Source organism: Pinus tabuliformis, chromosome J (genome assembly GCF_031772625.1).
Source record: "Pinus tabuliformis cultivar Carrire ecotype Pingquan chromosome J, CPIR1, whole genome shotgun sequence".
NCBI classification, from domain to species: domain Eukaryota; kingdom Viridiplantae; phylum Streptophyta; class Pinopsida; order Pinales; family Pinaceae; genus Pinus; species Pinus tabuliformis.
The window spans coordinates 904,817,036-904,824,017 of NC_142295.1; the positions used below are offsets into that span (position 1 = coordinate 904,817,036).

Genomic DNA, 6,982 nt, shown 5'->3' on the forward strand with positions numbered 1-6,982 from the left:
TAAACATATATTTCATATTAACAAATTTATTAAAAAAATTAAATTAAATTTTCACTACCAATTTTACAAATTAATTTTAACTAAATTAATACTAAATCAGTGTTTACAAATAAGGATGGTTATACAATTCAATTTAAGAACCTTAAATCAGTGTTTACAAATAAGGATGGTTATACAATTCAATTTAAGAACCTTAAAACTTTTTATTGCAGTAAAATTACACAACTTTTAAAAACATTAATAATTATAATTACAATAAATAAAATTTAAAATTTTCCAAGTATTTATTTCATTGGAAAAGATTATTCAAATTATTAAATTCATATTTTAACCTTTTATATTTTTTTACAATTAAATTAAGTCTCAACAAATTCAAAATTCTTACCCTGCCATACCCTCCCATATATATCTCTAATGGAAATGTATATTTACCGAATTTCCAACGTTTTATTTGTCATTATTTTACTCGACAAAAGAGGTGTTGAAATTTTATGGAGTTGTCTTTAGTGTGACTTTTTGGACTTTCCAGTGACTTGTAGCACCTACATGGAGGACCATACATCGAATCTTATATTAACATACGAATTTTTTTTTTTTTTTTTAACACTAGGATCAAATCCAACTGGCTGCCACTATAAACCTAGGCTAGGTGCAGCAACCTGCAAGCCACACATAGCAAGAACTTATGCCTCAACAAGAGCCGAGACGTCCACTCTGGGGTCGCCTACTCTTCTAGCCAAGACACAACAGGCCATGTACTCAACGAGATTTGAACCTCCGTCTCGTGGGTTTCACCCAACCGTTAAACCCCATATCACTGTACATTAACATACGAAATTTTAGATAGCACATTAATATATGTCATTAAGGTACAAAGCATAATGAGATCCTAATTAATGGTCATGGCTACTCGTGATTTGGTGGGAGCAGGGCTCTAGATCCTTCACTGTGCCTTCCAGCTGTTAGCTCTGCCTTGAACCCAACACCCCCTCATCGACGATATACTACTGCGAAGCCTGATCCAAAGGCGATGGCGATGGGGGTTTCTTTATGCTTTTGGTTTGCTCGAAAGTTGTTTTTCCGTCATTTGTTATATCTCTGGTATCGTTCCCAGCTCCAAACGTCGGCTCCTGTGCACAAGTAACTTCGCTCCTCAGCTTCCCGTTTCATTGCACCATTACTCAGGTTTCTCTGTCATGTTTATGCTTTCATTCGCTTTACCTACCAAACTTGCAAGGAGGGTTTTCAAGTTCTGTTTCCAAAGGCACCGCTTCATGGTTTCAATCCCCAGTCCATGTATAGGGTTTTTTTTGTAACTTAAATCTTGCATCCATTTCTATAATTTGTACTCCTAATTATATTAAAGAGTTTGTGGGTTTTTCCAGGTTCCGCGAAAGGCTTCAACCCACATGCAAATGGGTGTTTGAGGGTGAGGCACCCTTCCGGAAACCAACTCCAAGGTTGCACACCAGACCTTCTTTCGACCTTCGGGTAATGTGGATACTGTGTTCGAAATTACTTCTAGTACCTAGGTCTGTGACATTTAGTTGTATTGAGCTATGAGAGTTAAGGAATTTCTATCGAAATTCTTTACCCATGTTGAATAGAATTTTTGGATCAAATTTCTTCGGTCATAGGCCTTCCTCACCGGTTCTTTCGATTTTTGGATGTATAATTGTTAAACTAGATTTTTGTACAATGTTATACACAGATTATTATCCTTGTTGATTTTATGAACTGTTATGAGGGTTATTACCTCGGATTTGAATTACTTGACTTTATGAACATTTTTCTTATTTTTAAATATTAGAAACTTTGTCTTAAGGTTCTCTGTCAGAAATGGTCGATGCTTTTCTGGGTTTTTCTCTCAGAACGATGATATTATGCTCAGTACAGTTTGACGACTATTATGCATGTTTATTCATGAAGTATAAGTAGTTTCCTCCTTGTCATTTTCGTTTGAAATGCGAGTTTCGACTCCTTCTTGCTCAGTTGGTATGTAGTGTACCAAATCCTCTTGGTTTACTGGTCACAAGGAGGAAATTCGACCTTTACCCTGCAAGCTCGAAATGTTTCTTTACAGCGATGATCTGCGTGCAGGGTTTAGGAATTTTGGTTTGATTTCTTCCCAAATTTGGCTGTCACTCGTTTTAATTTGAGATTGATACATATTCATCATATTCTTTAAATTCCTTTCTGGTTTATTTAGTTTAGCGGATGAGGACGGCCTCCGATTCCTGTATGTTTCCAAGGCTTGTTTATCTAACAACAAGGGTCCAACATGGAGTACCCTAATTAGTTCATTCATCAATGAATGTTAATAATTTGCATCGAGTACTCTTTCGAGTAGTAATTTTCTTTGAGCCGAGGAGTCCTTCGACTGTTGGCGAAATAATTCCTATAGTTATTTGTTTTCCTTGTTTCTTGAGGGTTTACTCACATCAACCCTAGTGGAAGAATTCCTCTCGAAAAACTTTGTTTCCTCTATTGCGAATAATGTATAAATTAACTTCCAGGTTATAAAATTCTTGGGCAAGATTTTGGATTCTAATTTACTGGTTTATTTAATTCTTTCTTTCAGCATGCCATTTCGGGTTCAGTTTACACTTTTTCTATAGTTAAATACTTATGTTTCAAGCATATGCTTAGTCTTTTCTCCTTCTAAAGTTCAACTAATTAATAGCATGATTGCTTCTCTTTCATTTATATTTGTTTACCAACATACATATTCTATTCCTATATACCTTCAATCATTAACTTAAACAATTGTGTTTCAAGCATACAATTGTTCGTAAACATGAATATTCTATTCAAAAATACCTTTCATCAATAGCATAATAACTTCTATTTTTTCAAGGATGCATTTAACCTTCGAGAAGAGATGTATACTTATCTAACTTCGGAAGTTAATCACTGTCGACTTATTTGGCCCAGAACAATTATATGTTACCAAATTTTCCTCCCAACCTTGAGACTTGCTTCCAACCCTGAGTCTCCCCCAAATTGTTGCTCACATGCAGTAGCACTAGCATTCCTTATCATAGCTATCTGGTCTTAACTAGACATAGCTTATCAATTTCGTCTGACATCTCAGCGCATAAATCTTTTTCCTCTTGCTTTATCTCTCTTTCTTTTCTTTTCTTATCTCAGGTACCTCCACTCTCTTGATCTTTTTGAAAATAAATCACCTAGGGGGTAGTTAGGGATAGGGGTAGTTAGGGATAGGTACCTGCCTACCCTAACTACCTAGCATGTGAGAGTTTCATATTTGTCATAAAAACATGTTTTTACTTCACGCACAATTAATCAAAATAACAAATATTTAAACTTAAATAGTAATATCCAATTTGTTTTATTGTAACAATTAAATATTTACAATTGCTAGGATCATCACACATTGAACTTTTATTCGTCGAAGACTCACCATTGGGGGATGTTTTGACATCGTTCTAAAAACCCATGACCAACGATCGACCATGAGAAGCCATAATTGACCACATGGGGAAAACGCAGAGATATGGAAACAAAGGGACGAAAGATGTGTTGTCTTTTTGCTTGCAAAAGATAATGCTTTAGACAAAGCATTTTTGTAGAATATCAAATCCCTGCCATTGAATGAAAGTCAAAGTGGGTTCATCCTCGAGCGAATGAGTGTTTGTGGTTGCATTGCAAGACAACTAAGTAATTGGCAGCTTGGTTGGTGTTCATGATAAAAAAAAATTACACTTAATTAAATTTCATATATTAAAGTTTTTGAATAATTAAATTTTTGTAACTCTTTTTATATATACATATATATATTAATGGATTTAGTTGTGTTAATAAAATAAAACCATTTTCTTTAATCTAAAACCCTACCTAACTATTTTTATCCTTTACCTTCCTCTATATTTCATATTAATAGATATCTTCTATTATGACTTTTAATTTCAACCAAAATGTCTAGAGCACATCCCTTGGGACATCAAATGGGACATCTAAACGGAGTTATTCATTTTTAATGGTGGATGAAATTTAGAAAGTTTTATTTTCTAATTATATCAAATTTGCTTTTATATAATAATAAAGATGAACTATTTCAGCAACTATGGTGTTCAGAATACATGGTGTAATATAATATAAGTAAGGCTCACTTGTCCAGGAACTTCGATTATATTCATTGCGCAAATTTTTCATTGAAGCACTTGCCACCTTGTTGTTTGTTCTATCCCACATGATACACAATCTGAAAATAAGTTGGTAGTTGATGCAGACATTTAAAAAAGTAGAGGTGGAGATTGTGATGGCGGAAGCAGTTGTGTTTCGTAGTGAGTGGGTTGTTCAAATTAAAGTGATGCTCCATGACAATGATGATGAGAATTGTGAAGAAAATGGTAATGGGATTGGTCGACCAAATATCCAATCCAATCCTCCACCTTCAGCTCCTGCTTAGTACATCACTCAATTCAGCCTTTAAATTGACCACTCTATTTGTTGTGCTAGATTGGCCACTTTGTGTTTCTTTTCTATTATCCACCATATATATTTCATGTATGTTTTGTCAAGGTTGAGCATCACTTTTTCTTTCACCTTTGTTGTAACACGGGTATTAGTGATTGTGTCCATGTATGATTCAGTCTCCATCAAAGTGATTTCAGAGATAATTGTGATTGTGATGGATTGATCCTTTCTTTAGCCACCATAGTACACAATAGTTTTGATTGAAGTGCTCATGTGCTTCTCAATGTGCAATCCTATTGGGAAAGACATTTATCTACAGATTCATTGTTGACAGAATATGTTTAACATATATTATTTTGAATAATTGCATGTGAACACGGTCATTTTGTGTTGGGATTATGTGACAAGACACTGAGAATTTTAACTATGTATGCATCCTGGGACATTTTATTAACACAATCCGCATGTGCAGCGAGAAGGAAAGGTGGCAGGGTAAATAACAAAGGATTATATCAATCGGAAATGACCATGAGAGCCTAGAGATTATAAGGAGGTAAATGTTTATCTGATAAAACTTAATCCACTCTTAGGGGGAGATCATTCTGATAACCGGCCACAGCCATCTCCACGCCAAAATTTGACAAAAGACGCGAGCCACTATCTACCCGATGGGATAAAATGACACCCACAACTTATGTCCTAACTAGGTTTAAGTTTCATATGAAGATTTAAACAATAATCGTTTAATAAATTTGATTTCTAATAGTGAGACATGATAATAATAATAATAATATTTATTGTTAATAATATTTAAACAATAAATTTTAATAATATTTAATAATAATAATAATATTATAATATATTAATATAGTTTATTATTATTATTATTATATATTAATAAAATTTAGTAATAGTTAAATATATTAATATAATCATGTAAATATGGTTGATATATGTCGATAGGGGGTTTGACATATATAGATGCTATTAAAATTATTTTCATAACCCAATTAGAATATAAAAAAGTGAAAATAGTGTATATTAAGATCACATTTACTCATATAATTCATATAATTTTACTGATTTCATTATAACAAAAACCATAAATAAAATTTAGTTTTATTATCCAATTTGGAGCAAGTAGATTCCATGGCTTCAAATTATGGAAGCCTTTTGTAAATAAGATTTGTATAAAAATGTATTGTTGTATCATAATTTAAATCTCCTCAATTATGGGATCATTGACTTGGAAACTATTTTTTTTTTTTTTTTCACACCATCAAATTATTATGGGAGGCTTTGTGTGATGACACCACGCTAGTGGTGATTATAATCCACTCATGAGCATGGTGCGGCACCACCTAACTTTTTCGTTTCACCACTATCAAGTTTTCGAACTGCGCCTACCTTTAACACTTTGTTAAATTTTGTTAAGTGTTTACTTCTTATTTACAATGCACCAAAATTAACTTTCAATTATTTTCAATGTGCAATGGCAATAACATGTACAAAAAAACAATGTACAACAATCATAAAGGGAGGGGAAACTCCCAACAGTTCACCCACAAAACATATGATAAGTGTTTGCAAGTATTTTACAAGTTACAATATGTTACAACAACATGCAACACTATGCACTCTATCTGAACAATTGTTTCCTATCGTGCAACTCGTGCCTGCGATCCTCTTGTATAGGCAACCCAACTTTGTTCATCCCATGCCCACATCACTCGTGTAACAATGACCCAATGCTCGTTCAGCTCACACCCATCTCACTCATGCAACAACGACCTTATGCTCATTCAGCTTGTGCCCACCTCGCCGGTGCAACAACGACCCAGTGCTCATTCAGCGGATGCCCACTTCTATTTGGGTGGCGACGACACACATGTCGTGTAGCCAATACTCCTATGCAATTGTCCACACTAAGACTCTCGTGTAGCATTGACCTACCTATGTACCGCAGGCAGCAACGACCCACCTATGCCCAGCCCAAGTCCTGCGTTCAACCTGTGCCAACTACACCCAACCTGCAACCCACATGTATAATGATTTGCTCATCGTTCGGCCTGCCTGCACTACATCTTGTAAGGAACCCCAAATATCAGCCAACAAAATTTTTACAGCCCTACGACTCGCTTGAACACGCCCCACTCTGCCTGCGGTTCACCTACGCCCTTGTTGCAGTTCCTTCTTGCTCATCCTTTGCTTGGTTAGCTCTAAACTTGCCCAAGTTGGATGCTTGAATGAATTACCATCTTCGTTTTATTTATACGGTCTCCTGCCCATTGAATATCCAAGGGTTGTGTCTCTTCATGTGGGTTGACCTGTTGACACCTAATCATATGGATTGGGTGAACAACTATAATTAGTGTAAATAAATAATAGAGAAAATGGAGAGTCATCGGGAGATGAACTGAACAGTCACTCCCTCTTGAATATAATAATTAACAACCTAAATGAATATACAATTACATTTGAGGAGTTACCTCTTGGTGTAATTCCTGTTGTAATGGAGGAATCCAGGAGAATCATTAGTGCA

General features: G+C 34.9%; 1 long non-coding RNA gene across 2 annotated transcripts; it reads left to right on the forward strand.

Moving 5' to 3' along the window:
- Positions 1 to 617: 617 nt before the first annotated feature.
- On the forward strand, positions 618 to 1,733 carry LOC149229638 (uncharacterized). 2 transcript variants are annotated; one of them, XR_016247305.1, is made up of 2 exons: positions 618 to 1,296; positions 1,386 to 1,733. It is a non-coding gene; the product is annotated as an uncharacterized LOC149229638 (long non-coding RNA). The 2 variants fall into 2 exon arrangements; XR_016247304.1 differs by having other exon boundaries at positions 618 to 1,185.
- The last annotated feature ends 5,249 nt before the right edge of the window (positions 1,734 to 6,982 follow it).